Here is a 25,980-nt window from a genome sequence, read left to right as displayed (position 1 = left end):
TACAACCTTCCTTAACTCCAGTTCCAGGGGATCTGGTGCTCTCTTCCAGCTTCCTCGAACACCAGCAGAGCATGTGGTGCACAGACAACTTCAGGCAAGAAATTCATACATATAAGAAGAATGAAACAAATTAAACTGCACAGAAATCTTTATTCACACTAAAACTGTTCACACTAAAAAGAAAATTAAAAATTAGCAATGTAAAACCTTACACTAAGTGAAAAAAGCAAGTCACACAAGAGGAAGTAGCTTATGTTTCTCTTCTGAGATCAGCTGTCTAGGACAGTCAAACTCAGAAATAAACAATAGGCTGATGGCTACCAGCTTAGTAGGGAAGAGTAACTCACAGGTACAATGACTTCAGTCTAGGCCAAGTATGGTGACAAAGCCTTTAAACCCAGCACTCAGGAGGCAGAGACAGATAGATCTCTATGAGTTCAAGGCCAACCTGGTATTCATAGAAAGTTCCAAGCTAACCAGGGCTACAAAACAGAAGAAGCAGCAATTTCAGAGTATAGCTCACTAGGTAAGGGCAAACTAGTGCTGTGGCTTAGATGTTCTGACTATGCTGGAGATGCTGACTATGCTATGTTTACATAGGGGCCAATGGGAGGCCACAGAGGACTCTGCCCTTGAGATGAATGGCAGTTCTCCTGGAAGCTCAGCTATTTCATCCAAGAAAGCTGCTATAACAGAGGATGGAAGTCAAATCCTGCATCCCACTCTGGCTTCCAGTCTTATTATCATGTGATCTCTCTTCTGACCCTGGCCATGATGTCATCTAGTGGGAGGTGATTACAGTCAGGCAAGCCCATGGCCTCGCTAAAGCCCTGAATCTGGCCTTCCACAAGTTAGTACCATGTGGTAGACCTCTGGTCTCCCAGATGAAGAGAAAAATGATGCTTTCTTTACACTATGGGTCACTGATGTAAGTGAGCTCTGCGGTGACACAGAAGCAAAAGTCATGTGCCTGGACGTGCCACTTGCTACGCAGAAAAGCCTGACAAAGTGAGTGCGCAGAGCAGGATGCTGTCACTGGCTACACGAGGCCCCTGCACAAACGTGGAAAGTGCCCACTAACAGCAAGAGCAGGCTTTCCCACAAAACCTGCGTGGATTCTATCTCCAGGGACTTCACAGAAAAGACTACTTTTTATACCCTAAGACACTGGTAAGCCCTGTCACTGTCTTGGCTTATAGACTTGTCCTCTATAGAAAAGGGTCATTTTACTTTTTTAGTTATTTTTTTATGTGTATAGGTGTTTTGTTTGTAAGTCTGTACATCACATGTGTGTCTAATAGCCACAGAGGCCAGAAGAGGGCATTAGAACCTCTGGAACTGGAGTTACCACTAGATGCTGTGAATTTAACCTGGATCCTCTGGAAGAACAGCCAGGACACAAAACTGCTAAGCCATCTCTCTAGCCCCCCAAATTTTTTTTTTAATATTTTTTTATTTATTTATTTATTTTTTATTTTTTTATTTATTTTGTATGCAGTTAGCCAGAAGAGGGCACCAGACCTCAATACAGATGGTTGTGGACCATCATGTAGTTGCTGGGAATTGAACTCAGGACCTTTGGAAGAGCAGGCAATGCTCTTAACCGCTGAGCCATCTCTCCAGCCCCCGCCCCCAAAATTTTAAAGAGAAAGAAAAAGCATTTCAAGAGAAGCAGATGAAGCTGGGGGATCTAGGTTCCATGGCAAGTTCCACCTCTTAAACTAGGTTCTGTCTGCAGAGCCCCAGGAGGAACAATCGCTCAAGAAGCCATTCTCCCAGGGCCTAGAAGTGACCATCACCTTACAAGAGGTCAAGACATTCACTTATGCTCAACTGGGGGAAGAGGCAGAGATTGTACACAGCAAAAAGTCAGTACAGAGCTTATTTTGTTAGCTTGTACATACAAAGCCCACCAACAATCTATTTTTTCTCTGTATGTGTGCTCATATGTCTATGTACACACGCTTTAGAGGCCAGAGGTTGACAATGAGTTTCTTTTCAATTGCACGCCACCTGACTTTTCAAAGACAAGGGCTCTCAGCCTAAACTTTTGCACTTCAACTTACAGTGGCTTCCCACTGAGCCCCAGGGACACACACATGACTTCTGTACATATAGCTCTTTACCTGAATTCTAGGAGATCAAACTCAGATCCTAATGTCTGGCCTCTCCCAAGCCCAACAATCTGTATTTCTGACCTATACGCACATCAGAAGCTTTACTGCCAACTCTGCTGGAGGATTCCAGCAGAAACTGCTATCCCAAACACTATTTAAATAAAACTCTAATAAAAAGTGTCTTTTCACCTCCTCATCCTGGCTATTCCTCCCCGGCTCCAGCTGCCATCCACATTGACCAGGTTTGAACTCGGGGGCCACCTCCTCAGATGCATTCCTAAACTGTCTCTTTTTCTACATTTCCATGGCACTTGGCATCAGTCCAGCTTCCCCAGAAGGCAGGGCAGACATACAGTGACAAGGGCATAAAAGGCATTCAGTTTTTAGGGAAACAGCTTTTCCTAAAGGGCATTCTAGTCACACGGAGAAAAACAACATTTAACTGCTATTCTCCGGGTTTATTCAGGGAAATCTTGTGACTGGAATCTGGAAGGGGAGGAGAGGTAGGACCAAAATTAAAATAAAAATGTAGGGTGAGTGGAGCTGGGTGGTAGGGTGCTTTCTTGGCATGTGCAAACCCTGAGCTTTATCCCTAACACCTGAAAACAAGCAAACAAAACCAATATGTTGATCGCCAAACATCACAGAAGTCCGTGGAATACTAACTGTGTGTGGGCGTGCATGGAGTGCGTTCATGGGTGGGAATGTGTGCATACTAGTGAGTGTGGAAGCCAGATGTCAATCTTGGTGTCAGCAATCTTGGTGTCATTCCTTAGGAAATGCCCACCTTGTTTTTTGAAACCAGGTCTCTCATTGGCCTGGAGCTCCTGAGTGGGCTAGACTGACTTGCCAGTGAGCCCCCAGGACCCACCTGCCTCTGCCTCACCAGCAACAGTACTAGAAACAAGTACCAGCATGGCTAATTTTTCACATGGGGATCAGATTCAGGTTTTCATGCTTGTGTGGCAAGCACTTTGTAGACTGAACCATCTCTCAATTCTCCTATTTCTATTACATATTAACAATAGAGAAAGAATGAATACGTAATAGATGCATTTCAGATGCAAATAGGATGCTCTTTAACCCTCTTAGAAATTCTGGTAAAGGTTGCTATCTCTATTCCAAAGAAGAGCAACTGAGGCAAAGAAGTTGTTATGTCCTTGCCAAGACCAAAAGTGGACTCTGAGAACACAAGTAGGCATTGTGCTCCCGTGTAGGCTCTGTCCCTAGAGAACAAGGCTGTGCACTTTCTTTTTCTCTAGAGGACTTCTTTTATTGCTGTGATGAGACACTATGGCCAAAAGTAAACCGAGGAGAAAAGGGTTTATTTGGTTTACAACTCATCACTGAAAGAAATGAGGACAGGAACTCAAACAGGGCAGGAACCTGGAGGCAGGAGGTGACACAGAGGCTATGGAGGGGTGCTGCTTACTGGCTTGCTCCCCACGACTTGCTCAGTCTTCCTCACAGAACCCAGGACCACATGCTCTGGGGTGGCCCCAGCCACAATGGGCTAGGCTCTCCCCCATCAACCACTAATTAAGAAAATGTCTTAAAAACCTGCCTGCCCAGGCTTCAGGAGGCATTTTCTCAATTTCTCCTCTCCAATGACTCTAGCTTGTGTTAAATTGACGTAAAATTAGCCAGGAGACCTGAGTTGGATTTCTAGCACCATGTGGGACAACTCCAACTCTAGGATGCCCTCTTCTGGTCTCCATATGCACTGCATGCATGTGCACACAATTTAAAATTTAAAGTAAAATCGTTTTTTAAATGAAAAACAAAAAAAAAAAAAAAAAAAAAGCTCTGAAGAATGGTAGCCATTTTTGAACAAGTCAAGGAAGGCCAAGCCCCTGAATTATTGTCAAGAAGTACAGACAGCTGTCTCTTTTTCCAGGTCTCCAATGCCCTTCCCCTCTTTCTAACATGAAGAAGACGTTGGAAGCTAGCCTAAGTTGGAGGAGACGCTCTTCCTGCTCCCCTGCTCTGCTGTGCTGGGTTCCCTGCTCCATCCTCTCTCTGCAGCGCCACTGTCCTCTAAAGAGGAGGCCATGAGTGAACTCTGAGGTCACCTTCCACTTCTGCTCCCCGCTGAGAGGAGCTGTGGGTGTCAGAAGAAGCATTTCTGACACGTCCATCTCTTTCCTTGAACTCTCTGTGATACTCTTTGGATCACACCAATCCACTTTGGAATGTTCTCATCTTCTCCTTGTGCCTAAATCTCCTCACAATCCCAGAAGCCCCTCTCCACTTACTTGCACCCCTGTTCACGTGTCTGTCCACTTTTGCTTGATCAACTGCTTCCCCATCCATCTGCAAATCTTTGTCAAAGCTGTTTTCTGCCCACCTACTTGGACTGCATCTTTTATCTGTAGGCTCTCCCTAGAGAAGGTCAGGGAAATTCACCTAAGGGATCGATGACAAGGGTTTACAGTGTAATTACCTAAGCAGGGACTACAATCCTTACCCAGGTTAAAACCAATATAAGGTGATAGGAAAAGCACGGCTCTCTCTAATCTTCCATAAAGGGGAGCTTAGACCCATGTTGCCCATTTTATCCTTGCAAGGGATAATGTTCCTCCTTAAAAATCCTTTTTAAAGTGGGATTTTTTTTTTCACAGTGGCACACAATTCTAAACCCAGGCTTTCAAGAACCTAGGGCAAGAGGGCTGCAAATTCAAGGCCAGCCACGGCAACATTACAAGATCCTATGTCAATAATAGTAATAACAAAACAAGATCTACCTAACACTGAAACTGTAATCACTTAGAGTCAGACACCAGGAGATCATGATTTTTTTTTGCTGTACTCAACCAAATATTCTTTTTCTGTAGTCGACCAAATCTAAAACACTTACAAGGATTAAAGAATGAAGTACTCCATTATAAAAAGGCCCAGATCTTAATGAAATGTGTTGTTTGCGTTCCTTTTTGTTTATATACTTGTTTTTCTCCAAAGCCCTAAAAGGCTGTAAAAAGGAAAACAGACAGGAACACACAGAGCTCTGTCACCCAAGCTGGGCATAGAGGAAGGAAGCAAAGCCTGGGTGTTCTGCCCTTACTCTCTCGCAAGTGTAACAAGGGGCATGGCCTTCTGAGAGCTGCAGAAACGCTAATGTTCAGTTGCCAATATTTAAATAATGCCTGGTCTGGCCACACTGGAAGACTGGACATTTTCTAGTAACACAGCTGCATAGAATTGAACTAGAAACTACTCATCTACCTAAAAAATCTCTCTCTCTCCCTCCCCCCCCCCTCTCTCTCTCCACTCTCTGTGTGTATGTGAGCTCTCACAGAAAACCAGGCACATAGCCAGACATACTCACACACAGGTACATACATGGACACAAATGCACATGCAGACAGAAACAGACATAGACATGTCCAGACACAGTCCAGGAAGCGGTACATACATGGTCACAAATGCACATGCAGACAGAAACAGACATAGACATGTCCAGACACAGTCCAGGAAGCCTCAACTCATCCCCCAAAGCAGAGCTTCTGTACCAAATAATGGTCATACCTTCAATGGAGCCTCAATCTGTTCACAGAACTGTCCTGGAATCTGTGCGAAAGCCACCACACCTGTGCAGTGCTGTGACTGTCCTGGGATGCAGCAGGAGCCGCTTTTAAGGTGCTGAAGTAATTTCAGCTCTTATAACCCACATGAGCTGGCCAAAATTGTATAACTAACCACACCTCCTCAGAAATGCTACTTGTATTACACAACAGCCACCGCCTGGCCACGAACAGTCACTGCAAGCCCCTATTACAGTCTTAAAATCAGTGTTGCAGCAGGCTTCTTCAGAGCAATCTGGATATTCTATTATAGAACCCCAGCAGCTGCTGGGATTGTATTTCTCAAACCCAAACAAAGAAGAGAAATTAAAATCTATCTTTTAAAACAGTTCAGATAAGCAAGTCAGCCCATATTGCTGCCAGCTCAGTGAAAAGGGAGATTAGTTTTATTCACTGGCAATTTTTCTTTTCCCCAGTCAGGAGCCCAAAGACATCAGATTGCAAAACTCAAAAAATTTTAGTGATGTCAAGGTAGGACCCCATCATTAAACAATAAGCAAAGTCAACAAAAATGAACACTGAAGAGCAAACCACACAATTCGAGTCCCTGGGTGTCTGGTAGACAGGCTCTAAGTGCACAGCCCCTGAAGGGGAAAAGTCCACACAGGCAGCCATGCGGTTCTCCTTACTCCTGACTCCATCCCAGGCAGGCACAGAGTGGGGCGGGAGCAGGGCCACTCTGGGATGTGCAAGCATCTGTTTCCATCTCCCTTATAACAGACTGCATTTCCCCACACCCGAGGAAGACCAAACTCAGGTGAGAAGCAGGGAGGCAGGATCAGCTCTGTCAGCAGCATTGGACAGCTGAGAAGAGGGGCCCTGGGATAGACAGAACCGGGAGAAAGCCACCAAAAGTGAGGATAAAGTACGGGGAGAAAAGCCACCGAGAATGAGGGTGAAGAGTGCCACTCATTCACACGACCTTGAAGAACTGGGGGGCAGGGGGGTGTCCACTGTGGGAGCAGCGGAGAAGTCATCTGGAAACAGGATGGAGAAGAACTGTAAAGGCTCAGGATGGAAGTGTACACTGCCTAAAAGGCCAAGAACACAATCCCCACGTGTCCACCATCTGAGGGTCAGAATACCCAAGGAGCTGAGAATGCTCTGAGGACCCCAGAGAGGATGAACTGTAGGGAGCTAGAGAAATTCCCAGAACAGAAAAGAGAAATCAGGCTGTAGAGATGGCTCTGTGGTTAAGAGCACTGTTCTCACAAAGGACCAGACCCCAGCACCCATACGGTGGCTCACAACCACCTGTAACTCTAGTTCTAAGCAGTCCAGCGCCCTATTCTGGCCTCTGTGATATTCATACATGCATGCAGGCAAAACATTCCCCTGTGATCACTGCACATGTGATGCACACACATACATGCAGGCATAAAACTAAACAAATCTTTAAGCAACAAAAATGGGACCAAGAGATAAACCTAAGATACAGTGTCGAAAGATACTGACTAAGCTGCTCTGAAAACGAGAAAGGCCAGAAAGTCAGAAAAGAACCTGTGTCTGGACAACCGAACGATGAAAGAGAGACGGGCCAGGGACACAACGTCTGCTTTCTAATCTAGTTTTTTGTTTTTTTGTTTTTTTGTTTTTTTTTTTTTTTTCCGAGACAGGGTTTCTCTGTAGCTTTGGAGCCTGTCCTGGCACTAGCTCTTGTAGACCAGGCTGGCCTAGAACTCACAGAGATCCGCCTGCCTCTGCCTCCCGAGTGCTGGGATTAAAGGCATGTGCCACCACTGCCCGGCTTTCCAGTCTAGTTTTAACACATATTTATCACCAATTTTTGGCCAGAGAAAGACCTCACACGCAATGGTACCTATGTCATTCAGCCAGCATGTCTGCAAGTGACGCATCAGGAGAGAGGGTTCACAGCCCCCTAACTCCAGGGTCAGGGCATCTGATGCCCTTTTGTGGGCACCGGACTTAAATAGAAAGCATAATCCCAACACACATAATTTTTAAAACTAGCTATTTAAAAGCACAAATTTAAAAACAAAACCACTAAAATGACCCTGCAAAGAAGCCAAAAGATGTTAAATGAACCCAAATTCTCCTATGGACTAACTGGAATGAATTCACGCAGCTCCTCACACTTTCAGTGAGCTGGACCCACACTGCATGGGAGCTGGGCATCCAGCAGTGTCCTGCTACTCTAAGTCTGTGTGGATTTAAAACTCCACTCACGTCTCTCTCTACGTGGTAAGAGGCAAGTGAGCAGCTTTACTCTTAGCAACTATGTAAGGTTAAATTCAAGACAGAAATAAGAGACAAATACAACAAAAGAATGTCGGAATTGCCAGCATTTGGCTGGGCACGGTGGCATACACCTTTAATTGCAGCACTCTGGAAAGGGTAGGTGGATCCACAGAGTTAGTTCCAGGACAGACAGGGCTACACAGAAAAAAACGTTATCTCAAAAAAAGGGGGGGGGGATGTGGTGGGGTTGGGGAAATAACCAGAATTTGAGACATTAGAGAAATAACTTTGCTGGTAAAAGGCTAGCTCTGTGAACTTGAAGCCCAAACTGGATCCTCAGAACCCATTTAAAAGGTAAAAGGCCAGGTATGGTGGTGAGCGGTTGTGACCCCAGTTGCCAGGGAGGTGGAGAGAGGAAGATTCCTAGGGCCTGCTGGACAGCTAGTTTAGCCTGACTGGTGAGCTGCTGCAGGAGAGAAAGAGAGAGAGAGAGAGAGAGACAGAGACAGAGACAGAGACAGAGACAGAGACACAGAAGAGCGCTGTATCTCAAAGGAAATAGTAATCTTGTGGATAGCACCCAAGGTTGTTCTCTGGCCTCCACATGCATGTGTGCACACATATATGCATACATACAAAATGCACTTTAAAAAGAACTATACACTTGAAAATATCTCATTTTATTAATGTAATGGTATTTTTTTGTTTTCCTTTTAAGAATTAAACTAGAAAGCATACCAAGGGAGATAAGACAAACAAGGTACATTACTTCCAAATTTAAACATAAGTATTGTTAAGTGTGTGTATAGGTCAGGAAACTAGAAAGGGGCCCATGGGGGGGAGGTAAAGAACAGAGGTAGGAAGGTAAAAGACCACCTGTGATTTTGAAAATTGAAGTGACTACTGGGGCAGGAGGGTGCAAACTGAGATGAGGACTGGGAGATAACACTCAAGGGCATTCGGGGTGGGGTGATACAATCAAAAAGAAGTATGAATGAAATTGCCATGGGAAATTGTTACTTTGTATGTTAATTAAAATTTTTAATTAAAAAAAATACTAAAGTATGGTTTGACTGAAACTTTCCAAGCAAACGTTACAATACTAACATTTCCGTGCTCTGGTCCTATTAACCTGAGAACATGAGAGATTTGAGATTACCAGATGAACAACATCTATGCTGGCTCCTTAGAGAGAGGGGAGAAGCTGTAAGCAAGGAAAGCAAAGCAAACCCATTACCTACCAGCGCCCTCTGGTGTCATAATAATTAACTGGCACTGATATAAAGGGTTTTAAAAAAAATATATATGAAATACAAAATTTTCCAGAGCAGGAGCCAGGGTTTAGGTAGAGTGCTAGCCGGGCATCTGCAAGACCTGGATGAATCCCACACTGAAGACAAGCCAAAGAAATTTAATTTGGAAATTTCTAACATACAAAACAGAATTAAAATACATTTATTTTGTACCCAACTTACTTTTAACTACTGGTTTCTGACTCATGGAGCAACTCTTGTGTTATCAACAGGCAAATCTTTATCTCTCATTCAATTAAAAATTCAGCTAGTACCTAGGCTCTGAAGCTGAACAAAAAGCTACACAGCCAAATTTTTCCAGTATGTCATGAAGCTACTAGCTAGACACACCCAGCTCTGGTCAATGGGACTGGGGGGTGGGGAATCACCCCTTCTCATGGCTCTCTTGTCCTACTAGCTACAGGGACCATCTAGGACTAAAGCGAGTGTGTTTAAAAAGAGCATGGGACAGACTGTGAAAAGTTTCCATTTCATTCCCTAAGCATATTAAAACCCAAACTACCCCCCACCCACACACATGCAGACACATTTTATACAAAGCAATCTGAAGGCTGGTAGTGTAAAGTGGCTGCCTAGTCTACCTGAGGCCTCCGTTTCAAACCCAGCACAGTGGAAATAAATGAAGAAATTTTATAGTCCCCTCACCCCCACAGCACTAGGATTCACGCAAACCATGCAAGCACTACTGAGCTATACCCCAGCCCAACAAACATTTAATATTTAAGCAAACTATAATGGTCATATTTCAAAAACAAAGAAACCACACATTTAAAGTAAATGTAGAAATGAAACCTGGACAGAGAACTGACAAAACCCAATCAAATCTGGGGGTGTGGTGAGGAAAAGCTGGGTTTTCCTTCTGTGGGACGGATGGAAGGTCATAGTGAAGGGCCAGTGTCTGGCTGAGAAGAATGGGTTCACTGTTCACCTTGGCTATCAGACTTATTAAAAAATCCTTTGGCACTTGGAGCGGGCCACTGATGGCTGTGAAAGTGTGCCTGCAAGCACCTAAAGAACTCAGGACACAGGTGGAAATAAACCTCAGCCACGGGGAGCAGCCTCCTTTGCTCAAGACCCATCTCTGTGTCCTGGGTGGCACCCGGCACGAGGGAGAGTGGGAACCAGCATTCACAAGGGGCTCAAAGGCCCTCCCCAGTGAGCATGTGTACCAGCAACGCAGTGTGGGTCAACAGGACAGCAAAAATCAGCTCGTTTTGCTTCTATTATAACTGCATGATTTCTCAAAAAAGTACACACTGAAAATGAGAAAAGAAAACACTATCTCAGAGCACACAACAATGTGATCGTGACTACACCCATGTTAACTTTTTAGCGTCTGGTCTCTGGGGCTGGAGAGATGGCTCCATGGCTGAGTGGGCACTGACCTAAAAGACCAGAGAGCAGATTCCAGCACCCTCAAAGAGTGATTCACACCCACTTCTAGCTCCCCAGGGATCAGCAACCTCTGGCCTCCAGAATCCCTAGACTCTCCTACAACACACATGTAATTAAAATAACTTTTTAGAGAAAAATGTGTGGTGGCCCATGCCTTTAATCCCAGCACTCAGAAGGCAGAGGTGGGCAGATCTTTGTGGGTTCAAGGCCAGCCTAGTCTACAGAGCTAGTTCGAGGACAGCCAAGGCTATACAGACAAACCCTGTCTTGAAAAACAAAACAAAACAAAAAAGAAAAAGGAAGAAAAAACGGGAAAGAAAGAGAAAGTAGGGAGCTAGAGAGATGACTCAGCAGTTCAGAGCATTTGTTGCTCTTGCAGAGGATCTGAATTGGGTTACCAGTACCCACATGACATTTCACAACCATCCTTAATTCCAGTTCCAGGGGATCTGATGCCCTCTGACCTCTGCAGGCACCAGACATGCGTTGCACATACATACATACATGCCAGCAAAACAGACAGACACACTCATGCATGCGCCATAAAATAAGTCTTTACAAAGAGTATTATGTCTCAATTACTGTCCTTGCCTTGACAAAACACCAAGACAAAGGCAACTCATAAAAGAAAGCATTTTACTGGGCTTATGACTTCCGAGGATTAGAGTCCATGATGGCAAAGCAGTGGCAGGAACAGCTGAGTGCTTACATTTTAAACTGCAGCTAAGAAAGAGGCAGAGAAGGAGCAACAGAATGGCACAGTCTTCTGAAATCTTGAAACCCACCTCTGACACACCTCCAACAAGGCCATACCACCTAATCCTTCCAAATGCTTCTACAATGGGAACCAAGTGCTCAGACATGAGCCTATGGGGGCCGTTCTCATTCAAGCCACCATAGTATATAATCTTCTGATAACTTGATTTACACATATATATGCATGCAAAGGAATAACCCCATCTTAGTTCAAATACCACCAAAGCCTCTAACTCAGTGATTCTCACTCTTCCTAATGCTGGGACCCTTTAATACAGTTCCTCATGTTGTAGTGACCCCAGCCATAAAATCATTTCATTGCTACTACATAACTAATTTTGCTACTGTTATAACTCAGTGTAAATATTTTATATGCAGGCTATCTGATATGTGACGCACCCCCCTCAAAGAAGTTGAAACCCACAGGTTGAAAGCGGCTGCTCTAACTGCTATCTATAATCAGTCTGTATAGAGGTAGTAGATGCGTTAGCCTAAGCTTTCACACAAGGCTAGAAGAGGAAAGAAACCACGTGTGAGGAACTAACATAACAAGCTTCTGTCAAAGGAGAAAGGAGATCTTCTGGGAGTCGGACCAGCACAGAAAAGCTAACAAAACACTAGGCCGCAGGGAAACTGCAGAAAAGAAACTGCTAAACTTCAGGCTGGCCACAAATCTAAAACAAAGTAATGCCTGTCTTCGAAAAGGGATGATCACTAAATAGACTAAATGAACACACTAGAGGCATTTTCCACACCATGGAGAAAGGCAGGGAACAACTCATTTACATAAACAGTTGGTCTTAATCCAGCATCAGCTGCCTGATTTAAAAACATTTATCCCCAGCTGAAAAGTCCTGACCTGCCTGTAATCTCCGTCATGGCAACCATTACATAACTGGCCATCTTTCTCCTTACCTTTCTTCTTGTACAAGTCACCAGCATTGTTTACATGGGTTCTTGAAACTACCCAATTTCTTTGGTAAATATTGAATTGTCTTGTTGCTAAGACTCAAACTATAAACAGTACAACATTTTTATATAACATGTTTGATAGTAAGAAAGTAAGAGGGTGACGACAACAGCACACAGACTAAACCCAAAACAAAATCCCAGAGGCAGTAAAGTCTTGGCACAGACACTGATAGAACAAGAACGCTCCCCTCACTGTTGAAAACTGTCAGTAGAGCTGATACCCACATCATTTTGCATCTATGGTCCTAGCTCTTTCTACAGTGGTCCTCAATCATGCTCCTGGCCCTCGAACGCAGCAGGTGTTCTCAGCTGTGAAGCCAAGGGCTGTGTTGTCATCTCTTGCTCTCAGTCAGAGACGAAAAGTCTGTCCGTTTAGGAAGAGCTTAGCATCTCGGGCTCGGCATTGACAGTCTCAAAGCAAATGGAAGGAGATGAGTCATTCACAGATTCCTGACCGTGATGGTGGTCTGTGCTCTGAGGTCAGAATGGACCATACCGGAAGCCATGTCTCATCTAACTGGACAGTCTGGAGTGAATAAGAGAAACACACACATACAAGCTACACCATGAGTAAGACCCTAAAAGGACTCGGAGCCAGTCGTATAGAGTGAGTAGAATCCCAGGAAGAAAGTTCTCAGGAAGTCTACGTGGGGGTATGAAGAGTCTCCAAGCATGGTAAGCATCAGCCTAACCACAGCACACAGAGTAAAGGGAAAGAAGACAATCCCTTACAGGTCAGAGAGCCATCCGCAAATGGAACACACTTTGGAAATCCTGAGTTTCAGAGTTCTCTGCAATCATCTCAAGAAGAAAGATCAAGAGGTACAAGGCCAGGTGTGGTAGGCTCATGCCTTTAATCCCAGTGTTTGGGAGGTAGAAGCAGGTAGATCTGAGTCCAAAACTAGTCTGGTCTACACGTAGTGAGTTCCAGGCCCTGTCTCAAAAAAAAGGATAAACAAACTGGACGGTGGTGGCGCATGCCTTTAATCCCAGTACTCAGGAGGCAGAGGCAGGCCAATCTCTGTGAGTTCAAGGCCAGCCTGGTCTACAGAGTGCATTCCAGGACAGCCAGGACTATTTCACAAAGAAATTCTTTGTCTTGAAAAACCAAAATAATAATAATAATCAAACAAGCTAATTACTGTAAGTATGGTTTCCAACATGAACTGTTTCTACAAACCCCTCCAAATCAAAACACAAGCCAGAGGCAAGTCCCTTAAATGAGCAATGCTGTGCTGGCATGCCCCCGCACAGCCAGTCACCGCCTGTCTCAGAATCCCCAAAACAACGAGAAGGCCATGGAGACAGCTGTGAACTTTATTGTTTAAATGTGAAGGCAAGAAACAGAAGCCTGAGTTCTCAGTAGTCCTCATTGTCCGCTATGTTCAGCGAGACCGGTTTTATCCCAGGCCTTTTCAGACCCAGGCCAGCTGGCCTTGGTGAGTTCCCGATAGAACATCCCCATTGTCTCCGTGTGTGGGTGCACCCCTCGCGGTCCTGAGTTCCTTGCTCGTGCTCTCTCTCCTTCTGCTCCTGATTTGGACTTTGAGATTTCAGTCCGGTGCTCCAATGTGGGTCTCTGTCTCTGTCTAATGGCAATGGGTTTTTAATCCTACTGCACGTATTGGCTTTGTGGGAGCCTAGGCAGTTTGGATGCTCACCTTAGTAGACCTGGATGGAGGTGGGTGGTCCTTGGACTTCCCACAGGGCAGGGAACCCTGATTGCTCTTTGGGCTGTCGAGGGAGGGGGACTTGATTGGGGAAGGGGGGGGAATGGGAGGTGGCGGTGGGGAAGAGACAGAATTCTTTAATAAATAAATAAAAGAAAAAGAAAAAAACAGAAACAGAAGCCTGCATATTTTCAACACAAGTACAATTCTTTCTTCCCAATATTTAAGTATCTAATTTTAGACATGTGTATATGTGCTTGAGTATGTCTGCACACCACACGCAAGCCAGAGCCTACAGAAGTCAGAGAGGGACTGACTGGGCCCTCTAGAACTGGAGTACAGGCAGCTGTGAGCCATCATGTGTGTGTCAGGAACTGAACCTGGAGAATTTGCAAGTTTGTATTCTTAACCCACTAAAGAGCTTCAACCCCTTACTGGTTGAATTTGTAAAAGCCACAAATATTAGGATTAAAGTATGCAAGATTCTTGCAATTGAGGAGTGGCTAGACAAACACATTAGGTAAATTAGAAAAAATTAAAAAGAAACAGAAATAATAAGGAAACGGGTATAGTAACACACATTTTTAATCCCAGTTCTCTATTTGGGAGGCAAAAGCAAGGAGATCTCTGTGAGTTCCAGGCCAGCCAGCTATGTACATAGTGAGACCCCATCTCAAAAAGCAAGCAAGAAAGAATGAAGAAGGAAAATGTGCCAAGAAAATGGCTCAGTGGTTAAGAGCACTTGTTGCTCTTTCAGAGCCGCAAGTTCGGTTCCCAGGACATAATGGGTGTGATTTTAGTTTCTCTTCTGGCCTCCACTGGCACCAAGACACACACATGAAACATACATAGAGGCAAAACCCTAATACACATAAAATAAAAATAAATAAATCTTAAAAGGGAAAAAGAGCCGGGCGGTGGTGGCACACGCCAGGCCAACCTGGTCTAGTTCCAGGACAGGCTCCAAAGCTACAGAGAAACCCTGTCTTGAAAAAACAAAAAAGGAAAAGAAATAAGATGTATTTGATGAAGCAAATCCAAGGATGATATAGACAAGCTGAACCTGGTGATACATTTGACAAATGTCAATTAGAGACAACCAAATATTAAAAGAAATTCAATGAAACAAGAGCAGAGAAAATCTACAAAAGAAAATGAGGGTGGGTGGCAACTTGGGCTCAAGAGCTGGAGAACGTTTATTTTGCAAGTGTCCTCAGACAGACAGACCTTTTGCTCCCAGCATCAATCTTACCACTAGATTATCCTCCCCATAAGGAAAGCTAGTGAAGCTATTCTGTTCTCTTCCTGTCTTTAAAAATGGAAATAGTAGCCAGGCGGTGGTGGCACTCACCTTTAATCCCAGCACTCAGGAGGCAGAGGCAGGCAGATCTCTGTGAGTTCAAGGCCAGCCTGATCTACAAGAGCTAGCTCCAGGAGAGGCTCCAAAACTACACAGAGGAACCATCATCTAACAAAAAATTTAAAAAAATGTTGCTGCAGTATCATTTGTAACATCAAAACTAACCAAAACTAGAACTCAGCCCGGTGGTGTGTAAGCTTGAGAGAATGAGACAGGGCTGTTTGGGCCACAGAACTTAAGCCCAGGCTGAGAGACCTTGCCTCATTTTTTAAGAAAGAAAAAGAAAATGGGGGAGGGGAGTGCTGTGGGCAGAGCTTGGTGGTAAAGCATGTAAGGGCCATGGGTTTGTTTCATGTACTGAAACAAACAAGTAGACATGCTACTGTCCATCAAGCTTTGAGATAAGAAAGTAGGAAAGGTGGGAGGAATGGTGTTTCTTAGTGACAGGTTAGTGCTTTGATGCCATTAATTAAACCGCAGTGACTTGAGAACACTCCACGGCCATGGCGACCTGAGGAGTCAGTAGCAGCACTCAGCAAAGCTCTGCTAATAAGGGTAGCCAAAAGCAAAAGAAGCAAAACAAATATTTACCTCCTATCTTGTAATTAATATGTGTCAAGACTGAGCACGTTTATTTTTTAATCTGCTTACTGAAGGGCTCTGGCAGGCCTTGCCCTTCCTCCATTCCCTCTTTCCTTGCTAAACTGTTAGATTACACTCCTAAAGCTAGCCAAGGTCTATTCCCGTATTTGGCCACTTCCTCCTGAGGCTGACTCCCAAGTTCCAGCTATCAAAATATTGAAGCCCAGCAATCAGAAGGCCCTTCTGACACAAGTGACAGGTCATGCTGGTGAGGACGTGGAGCAAGGGGAACACTCCTCTACTGCTGGTGGGAGTGCAAATTTGTAGGGCCACTGTGGGAATCAATATAGCTGCTTCTCAGAGAACTGGGAATCAACCTTCCTCAAGACCCAGCTAGAGCACACCTAGACGTAAACCGAGGACGCTCCATCCTATCACAAGGCCACTTACTCAACCATGTTCACAGCAGATTTATTCGTAATAGCCAGAAATTGGAAACAATCTAAATGTCCCTCAACTGAAGAATGGATAAAGAAAATGTGGTATATTTACACAATGGAGTACTATACAGCTGTTAAAAACGATGATGACATCATGAAATTTGCAGGCAAATGGACGGAACTTGAAAAAATTATCCTGATTGAGGTAACCCAGACCCAAAAAGGCAAACACGATATGTACTTACTCATAAGTGAATATTAGCTGTAAAACAAAGAATAACCAGGCTATAATCCACAGCCCCAGAGACACTAACAAAGAAGGCTTAGAGGGGGCCAGGACAGACAAGAATCTCCCTGGAAGGGGGAAATAGACTTTGTGGGTGGACAGGCAGGTGGGGTTGGGAACAGGAGGGATGAAGTGTGGGGAAGTAAATACTGGGAGAAATCGGGACGGGCGGGCCTTTAGGGGGCCAGGTGGAAACCAAGTACAAGGAAACTCCATGGAATCTACGAGAGAAGCCTAACAAAGACTGCTAGTAAGGGGACACGGAGCCTGAACTGGCCATTTTCTATAACCAGGCAAGATCTCAAGTGGAAGGATTGGGACACCAACCCAATCACAGAACCTCTGACCTACAGTTTGTGGTGCCTACAGAGGAGGCCTAGCAGAATCAAAGGGACCAGAAAGACTCCACCCAGCTACAGGTAGGAGCAGATGGAGAGTCCCACAGACAAACCTTAGCTCTGGCCGGGCAGTGAGGGCACCAGTGCACACCAGGTCTCCATGGGGTGTTTTTATTTTTGTTTTTGGTTTGGTTGTTGGTTTTTCAAGACATGGTTTCTCTGTGTAGCTTTGGAGCCTGTCCTGGATTCTTAATTCCTGTAATTCTGTTTTTTAAAATGGGTGATTATTTTGCATGAGATTTCATAAATCCCTAACAATTTTCTTTCTTGTTTCATACAACTAAGGTAAAATTACACTTTCAGTTATAAGACTAACTTAACAAACAAAATACCCACTGGGTGGTGGGGGTGCACGCCTTTAATCTCAGCACTTGGGAGGCAGAGGCAGGNTTTCTTTCTTGTTTCATACAACTAAGGTAAAATTACACTTTCAGTTATAAGACTAACTTAACAAACAAAATACCCATTGGGTGGTGGGGGTGCATGCCTTTAATCCCAGCACTTGGGAGGCAGAGGCAGGCGGATCTCTGTGAGTTGGAGGCCAGCCTGGTCTACAAGAGCTAGTTCCAGGACAGGCTCCAAAACCACAGAGAAACCCTGCCTCAAAAAACCAAAAAAAAAAAAAAAAACCTTAGCTCTGGGAGTCAGTCCTGCAGAGGAAGAAGAGGAGGATCAGGACCAGAGGAACCAGGTGACAGGGACACTATGAGAACACAGACTCACAAAACCAATTGACTAGGACTCAGGAGCTCTCAGAGATCAGGGAGCCTGTAGAGGTCTGACCTAGGTCCTCTGCATATATGTCATAGCTGAGTAGCTTGGTGTTCTTGTGGGATTCCTAAAAGTGGGAGCAGGGGCGGTTGCTGACCCTTTTGCCTATTTATGGGACTCTTTCCCTTCAACTGGGTTGCCTCAGGCCTATAGTCATAACTACCTGAAACACTGAAGCAGGAGACTCACAAGTTCAAGGCCTGCCTAGGCTACAAAGTAAGTTTGAGGCCAGCCTAAGATACATAATAAATTCAAGGCTAGTCTCAATCACTTAATACCTTGTATCAAATAAATCAATAAAAAGTATGAGCTAGGGATGTAGTTCAGTGTTTGGAATATTTATCTAGTGTGTTCAAATCCCAGCACCACCAAAATAAAATTCTCTGTTGCACAAGATAGCCCCCCTCCATTCACCCACCAGGTATAATACAGGGCACTCTGCCAGCCTCTGCCACCACCAGCTGGAGCACAAAATATTTTCAAAGATAGTACTTCGGAAGAATACCTATAAAATCAATTTTGCTCTCAGCTGGAATTTCTTCATGGATTTAACTTTATGCCCTTAGCATGGGGCTTTGATTGGAAACACAAGCATGTTAAGTCTACTCTAAAGTAGTGCTGGCAAGTTTATCAGAGCACATCGCTGCAATTGTCCTAATTGTTAGTTACTGTTGTCACTTACTATACCACTCATATACTAATCTTTACCCTAAGTGTCTGAATTTTTTTTCTTTCCTGGTTTTTCAAGAAGGGTTTCTCTGTGTAGCTTTGGAATCTGTCCTAGAACTTGTTCTGCAGACTAGGCTAGCCTCGAACTCACAGAGATTCACCTGCCTCTGCCTCCCAAGTGCTGGGATTAAAGGCGGGCAGTGTGCACCATCACCCCCTCTCTCCCCAACAGTAAAGTGGTTTCTTTCCTGCCAGGTCTTGGAGCACAGAGTGAAAAAAGTAGGGGTCAAAGCCATCAGGACAGCAAAGCCCCTGTATTAACCACTGTTCCAGGTTGCCCAAGCACTACCACAATCAAGATTTAGTAACATACTCAGACATGTGCTTCTCAAAACGATTACACTCTGCTTCTGCAGCTGAAGTATGGGTGGCTGCACAGACTCCTATAATCACTAACTGGAGCCTGTGGTTTGAATGAGGACTATCCCCCATAAGCTCATGTATCTAAACACTCAGTCCTTGGCTGGTGGCACTACTGGAGGTTAGGGAACTTTTAGGGTACAGCACTGGGGAAGGACTTACAGAAGAGTTTATAGCCCAAGCCTGATGTGGGAGTGATTTTTTATTAATAAAGAAACTGCCTAGGCCCCTCGATAGGCCAACCCTTAGGTGGGTGGAGTAAACAGAACAGAATGCTGGGAGAAAGAAGCTGAGTCAGGCAGTCGCCATGATTCTCCCACTCCAGACAGACGCAGGTTAAGATCTTCCCTGGTAAGCCACCTCGTGGGCTACACAGATTATTAGAAATAGGTTAGATTAATATGTAAGAGCTAGCCAATAAGAGGCTGGAACTAATGGGTCAAGCAGTGTTTAAAAGAATACAGTTTCCATGTAATTATTTCGGGGCATAAGCTAGAGCTAGCTGGCGGCCAGGAGCTGGGGCAGCAGGGAAGCGGCCCGCTGCGCCGTACAACACAAGCCCACCTCCAGTTTGCTCTCTTACTTTCTGTGTGTAGCTGGTGATCTGATCTCTCAGGTTTGTGCCCTGACCACCTGCTGCCATGCCTCTGCCATGCCTGTGCCTTGACTATGAACTCTCCTTCTGAAACTCTGAACCAAAACACCCCTCTTCCTTGTATAAGTTGCTTTAGCAACAGAGAAGTAAAATGCACCTGTCCATACATTTACAGTACAAACCCAGAGCCAGACTCAGTAGCCATCTCATGCACAGTCAGCCCAGCCCCGCTCAGGGCCTGGCCCAGGAGTGCTGAGACAGCCAACAGTCAGGGCAGACCAACTGCAAAGTCCTCAGCTGAGAAGTTTCCCAGCTGTTACTGAAGAAGTTGGTCTGGCATCAGCATTTACCAGTAGGCTAGGGGTAAACAAGCACAGAAGTATCAGAGTCTGGCCTTCAATCAGCCACCATGAGCCTGCCTTTCCCACCCCAATTTCAGGAACACGAGTCTTTAAATGGGTAGCTGAATGGATAGATGGGTAGAAAATTTTTTAAGTAATTAAAACGTGAATGAAGAAATGTATATGTTTTCTTTTTTAAAACAATGTACAACTTAACAAAATAAAACCTTCATAACTCTCAGAAAAGAGGCACAATGTAGCAACCACCACTAAAGATTATTCAAAAGGTATAATGGGGTGGAGGCTGAGTACTTACTGTGAGCAGCAGCCAATTGTTTCTAACTGCAGCCCTCTTCTGGGCCTCCGCAAGCACCAGCACACACAACTCACACAGACACATACAGAAAAAAAAAAAAAAAACATTTAAAGTAAAACTAAAAAGTATATGGATAGAAGATGAAAAAAGTAGTCTTTTTAAAACTGCTTGCTTATGTTTTCAAAAAGTGTACTGTTCTTTGAGACGTGCAGGGCACACAGTTATCTACCGTATGACCCTACCTCAGAGAAACATTAATACATGTATGTGCATACACTGATGAGGACAAACCTCGGGCTGCTCTGAAGTGGGAGGAGGAGCATAAGATTGTGAGTCCACAGATTCAATGCAATGCCCAACAAAATCCCAACAAAATTCTTCAAAGACCTCGAAAGAATAGTACTCAACTTCACTTGGAAAAACCCAGGATAGCCAAAGTTATTCTGTACAATAAAAGAACTTCTGGAAGCATCACAATCCCTGACCTCAAACTCTACTACAGAGCTACAGTACTGAAAAGAGCCTGGTATTGGCATAACAGTCAGGAGGACCAATGGAACCGAATAGAAGACCCGGATATCAATCCACACATCTTCGAACACCTGATCTTTAATAAAGAAGCAAAAAATATCAATGGAAAAAAGAAAGCATATTTAACAAGTGGTGCTGGCATAACTGGATATGTAACATGTAGAAGAATGAAAATAGAACTATATCTATCACTATGCACAAAACTCAAGTCCAAATGGATCAAAGACCTCAACATAAAGCCAACCACACTGAACCTTACAGAAGAGAAAGTGGGAAGTACACTTTAACGCATTGGCACAGGGAACCACTTCCTAAATAGAACCCCAGCAGCACAGACACTGAGAGAAACAATTAATAATTGGGACCTCCTGAAACTGAAAAGCTTCTGTAAAGCAAAGGACACGGTCAACAAGACAAAACGACAGCCTACAGAATGGGAAAAGATCTTCACCAACCCCACATCAGACAGAGGTCTGATCTCCAAAATATACAAAGAACTCAAGAAATTGGACACCAAAAGATCACATAATCCAATAAAAAAAAACTGGAGTACAGACCTAAACAGAGAACTCTCAACAGAGGAATCTAAAATGGCTGAAAGACACTTAAGGAAATGTTCAACATCCTTAGTCATCAGAGAAATGCAAATCAAAACAACTCTGAGATTCTATCTTATACCTGTAAGAATGGCCAAGATCAAAAACACTGATGACAGCTTATGCTGGAGAGGTTGTGGGGAAAAGGGAACACTTCTGCATTGCTGGTGGGAATGCAAGCTGGTACAACGCCTTTGGATGTCAGTGTGGTGATTTCTCAGAAAATTAGGAAACAACCTCCTCAAGACCCATTAATACCACTTTTGGGTATATATCCAAAGGATGCTCAATCGTGCCACAAAAACATGTGCTCAACTATGTTCATAGCAGCTTTGTTTATCATAGCCAGAACCTGGAAACAACCTAAATGACCCTCGCTCGAAGAACGGATAAGAAAAATATGGTACATTTACAGAATGGAGTACTACACAGCAGAAAAAAAAATCGACAGCTTGAATTTTGCAGTAAAATGGATGAAACTAGAAAACGTTATTTTGAGTGAGGTAACCCAGACACAGAAAGACAATTATCACATGTACTCACTCATAGGTGGTTTTTAAACAGAAAGCAAAGAAAACTATCGTACAATCCACAATCCCAGAGAACTTAGACAACAATGAGGACACTAAGAGAGACTTACATAGATCTAACCTACATGGGAAGTAGAAAAAGACAAGATCTCCTGAGTAAACTGGGAACATGGTGACCTTGGGGGAAGGCTGAAGGAGGGAGGGGGAGAGGCAAGGAGGGGAGCAGAGAAAAATGTAGAGTCCAAGCCAGGCAGTGATGGTGCACATCTTTAATCCCAGCACTTGGGAGGGCTGAGGCAGGCAGATCTATTTCTGTGAGTTCGAGGCCAACCTGGCCTCCATAGTGATTTCCATGACAGCCAGAGCTGTTACACAGAGAAGCCTTATCTTATAAACCCAAAAAGGAAAGGGGAAAGAAAAAAAAGATTGTGAGACCTTCCTAATTTATACAATTCTGAAGACTCTGAATTATTTTCTAACATGTATATGCTTCTTTTGATAAGGAGATATAGCGTACTTGACAGGTAGAAGCTGGAGGATCAGGAGTTCAAGGTCAGTCAGGGCTACAGGAGACCCCCATCTCAAAAAAAAAAGGCTAAAAGTATTAATTTTAAAAATAAAATAAGAGTTCTACAAGGGCAAAATTCAACACTCACAATTAACAAGATATCATCTTAGCACACAAATTACATAAAAATCCAGGAAGTGCAAATCAAAGTCCTAGACGTGTCACAGACGTACTTGGGGAAGTGTCTAATGCTGACTGGAAAAATGAGTGGAAGGACTGGCTTCCTCCTCTACTAGGCAAGGATCGGAGAGCAAACCACAGAGCAGGGTCACAAGTTCTAAATGCAAATCAGCATTTCGAGAAAGGAATCTCTAAAGAAGAGTTAACAGAAGTCCAGCACCACAAACCAACCACGCCTGGACACTGAGCGAGTGCCCTTCTACCTAGTCTCCTCCCCGTGCAGCATCCTCCAACCACAAGGTCACAGTGGCACTCCTAAAGCAGACCAGGACATCTCCGAGCATGGGGTCGTCCAACTCTCTCTCCCACGAACGTTTGAGCATCTACCTCTATTTCTCATGGTAGGTTTGGTTACAAGGGAGTCACAAGGTTAAGTAAGAATCTCTAATCAAAAATCCCAAATCTGCTAACAAAAGTACACAATTTACACCATGAAACTTTAGGGTTTTTTTCTTTCGTTTTTATTAAATGTTTTCATTTATTTTACATTTGTCATTTATTTAGTTTCTCCTCCCTCCTCTCTTCCCATTCCACCCCCCCCACACTTCCTGTCTATCCTGCCCCCCATCCACCCACTTCTCCATTCAGAAAGAGGCAGATCTCCCATGGGAGTCAACAAAGCAGGTCATATCAGGTTGAGGCAGGACCAACTCCCCCTGCATGGAGGCTGGGTGAGGCATCCCTGCATCATGAAAGCCATCCATGAAGCTTTGTTTACACCACAAAACTATATTAAAGTATTGCATAAAGTTACCTTGAGGCTATATGTATATGAAGTATACAAAACATAAAATGAATTTCATGTTGAGAGCTGGGTCTTACCCTTAAAATCTCACTATATAAACTCGCCATTTAAAAAAAGTAAAATACTTCTGGTCCTAACCATTCTAGAAAAGGGATATTCAACCTGCGCATGTTGCAGTTGCCAATCTTTGATTTCACACAGAAAATACATAAATAAAAAAGTCTCCAAAAAATATGGAGTAGAAATAATACAAAATTACCATCAATTACTGAGTCTCACCATCATTTCCCTAAAGACATTTACTGTTCAGAAGCAAGAAGAGCAGAAGTCAGCATCTCTCAGCTGCCAGGTCATCAACTTAGCAGACGAAACAGTAATCAGCTGACAAAAATACCACGTCATGATCTAAATAACAAGACCCAAAACGCATTTAATTCGGATTAAAGCTATGCGCCTGAAAGCTGCGCACACTCAGCACAGACCAACTCTTCAGGCTTTTAAGGACTTAGTGGAGAGACACCTTACAGCTGCAAATCTGAACAAAACAGGAACTTCTTTTTGTTGTAGTTGTTTGCTTGCTTTGAAAACCTGAACAAGAAACTAAGTGACTGCAGAAAATGACAAAAGCAAATGACTGCCCCAAAGCGGGTGCCACTTCCCAACCTCCCCACAAGAAGCAGGAGACCACAGAAAACCGAGCTCACAATTCAGCCACTGTTCCCTCCTTCTAGAAACAAGCTTTGAGAATATCTGGACCCAGTCTTGACTCCTTTGGTCTTCTTTTAGAAACTGTGGGTACTTTACCCATATTTTCAGTAAGAGTTAGGGTTTTCTCGCTCACTTGTAAGAGCTCCTTATAACTTAAGGGTAGCAAGCCTTTGCTGTATTGCTATTTCTAACAGGACGTAAAAACCACTTAAAAATATTTCTAAGTCAAATCAAGGATAAACCTTTCTACCACTTTCAGGCTTAGCATGGCCTCCGCTCTGAAAATCGGCCACTGAAAAGTAGCCACCATTTACAGTTAAACACTTCTGGTCAAAAATAAATCTAAATGTTTCTTTAAAACTTTCTGTTGTTGTTGCTGGTCTTTCGAGACAGGGTTTCTCTGTGAAACAGTCCTGGTTGTCCTGGAACTCACTCTGTAGACCAGGCTGGCCTCAAACTCACAGAGATCCTCCTGCCTATGTCTCCCAAGTGCTGGGTGCTGGGGTTAAAGGGGCATGCCTCCACTCACGGCATATAAGTGTTTTAGATAAAAACTATAAATCTAAAACCAAAAAACAAACAAACAAGGGCCAAGTGGTGGTGGCACACTTTAATCCCAGCATTTAGGAGGCAGAGGCAGACAGATTTCTGTGAGTTCAAGGCCAGCCTGCTTCACAAGAGCTAGTTCCAGGGCAGCTAGAGCTATTACACAGAGAAACCCTCTCTCAAAAAAACCAAAAGGAAAAAACCAAAAACAACAACAACAACAAAAACCTATAAAACCTATGGGCTAGAGAGATAGTCTGGGGTTAAGATCATGGACTACTTTTTCAGAGGACCTGGGTTTGATTTTTAGCAATTGAGTCAAGTGGCTCAAATGCTGTGACTTCAGCATTGCCGTTCATCATCGAAGGAAGTCAGAACAGACAGGGCAGGATCTTGGAGCTGATGCATGGAGCATGGAAGGGTGCTGCTTATTGGTTTGCTTCCATTGCTTTGCTCAGTCTGCTTTCTTATAGAAAGCAGGACCACCAACCCAGGAATAGCACCACCCACCATAGGCTGAGCCTCATCAATCACTAATTAAGAAAATGCCTGAGAGTTGGATCTTATAAAGGCATTTTTCTCAATTGAGGGTCCCTCCTTTCAGATGACTCTAGCTTGTTTTTTTTTTTTTTTTTTAAGATTTTATTTATGGGCTGGAGAGATGGCTCAGTGGTTAAGAGCATTGCCTACTCTTTCAAAGGTCCTGAGTTCAATTCCCAGCAACCACATGGTGGCTCACAACCATCTGTAATGGGGTCTGGTGCCCTCTTCTGGCCTGCAGACATACACACAGACAGAATATTGTATACATAATAAATAAACAAATATTTTTAAAAAAAAAGATTTTATTTATTACATATACAATACAGTGTTCTGCCTCCATGTCAGAACACTCTCCAGCCCAGACTCTAGCTTGTTTTAAGTTGACATAAAACTTGCCAGGACAACATGTATAATCTATTATTACAAATAGTATAATATATTCTCATCTCTAGAAATATGGAGGTAGAGAAAACTGGGGCTTCACCATCCTAATTATAAATACCTAAGTAATAAAAATACAATTTATATTCTAGGCAAAAATGGCAAAGTTTAAAAGTCTAGTGGCAATCAATTATCAAAGTCAAACTTGGTAGCACAGTGATCCTGCTTCCCCTTAGTGAACTGCACCTTCACTAACTAGTCTGCCTTCTATCACACTGAAAAGGCCATTGTGTGTGCACCAGCCAAAACCTAAAGTCTTCCCCAAATAGTCTTAGCATGACCACAATTAGAGGATGGGCACATTACAGTGACTCAGGTCACTGCCCAAAACCAAAGACCTGGAAATGGTCCTGCCCAGACCACAGCAAGGGAAAAGGCAAGCACAGAGCACTTGGACATGCTGCAGTCCCA

General features: G+C 43.9%; 1 protein-coding gene across 3 annotated transcripts in view; it reads right to left on the bottom strand.

The window, feature by feature from the left end:
* Slc23a2 (solute carrier family 23 member 2) overlaps positions 1-25,980 on the bottom strand; it is a 104,415-nt gene that overhangs the window by 58,586 nt on the left and 19,849 nt on the right. Inside the window, exon 1 of one of the 3 annotated variants that reach the window (XM_050133969.1) lies at positions 20,182-20,198. The exons of 1 other annotated variant lie outside the window; for it this stretch is intronic. The gene's annotated coding sequence lies outside the window, so the exon portion shown is untranslated. Of the gene's footprint in view, positions 1-5,642; positions 5,787-20,181; positions 20,199-25,980 lie in introns of those variants that run through there. One more of the 3 variants, XM_050133958.1, reaches the window with a different exon arrangement.

The sequence above is a fragment of the Alexandromys fortis genome, unplaced genomic scaffold, assembly GCF_014885135.2.
Source record: "Alexandromys fortis isolate MF-2015 unplaced genomic scaffold, M_Fortis_MF-2015_v1.1 scaffold_6, whole genome shotgun sequence".
Lineage (NCBI taxonomy): Eukaryota > Metazoa > Chordata > Mammalia > Rodentia > Cricetidae > Alexandromys > Alexandromys fortis.
Note: the sequence above shows the minus strand (reverse complement) of the source record. Positions and strands in the feature narration are given on the sequence as shown.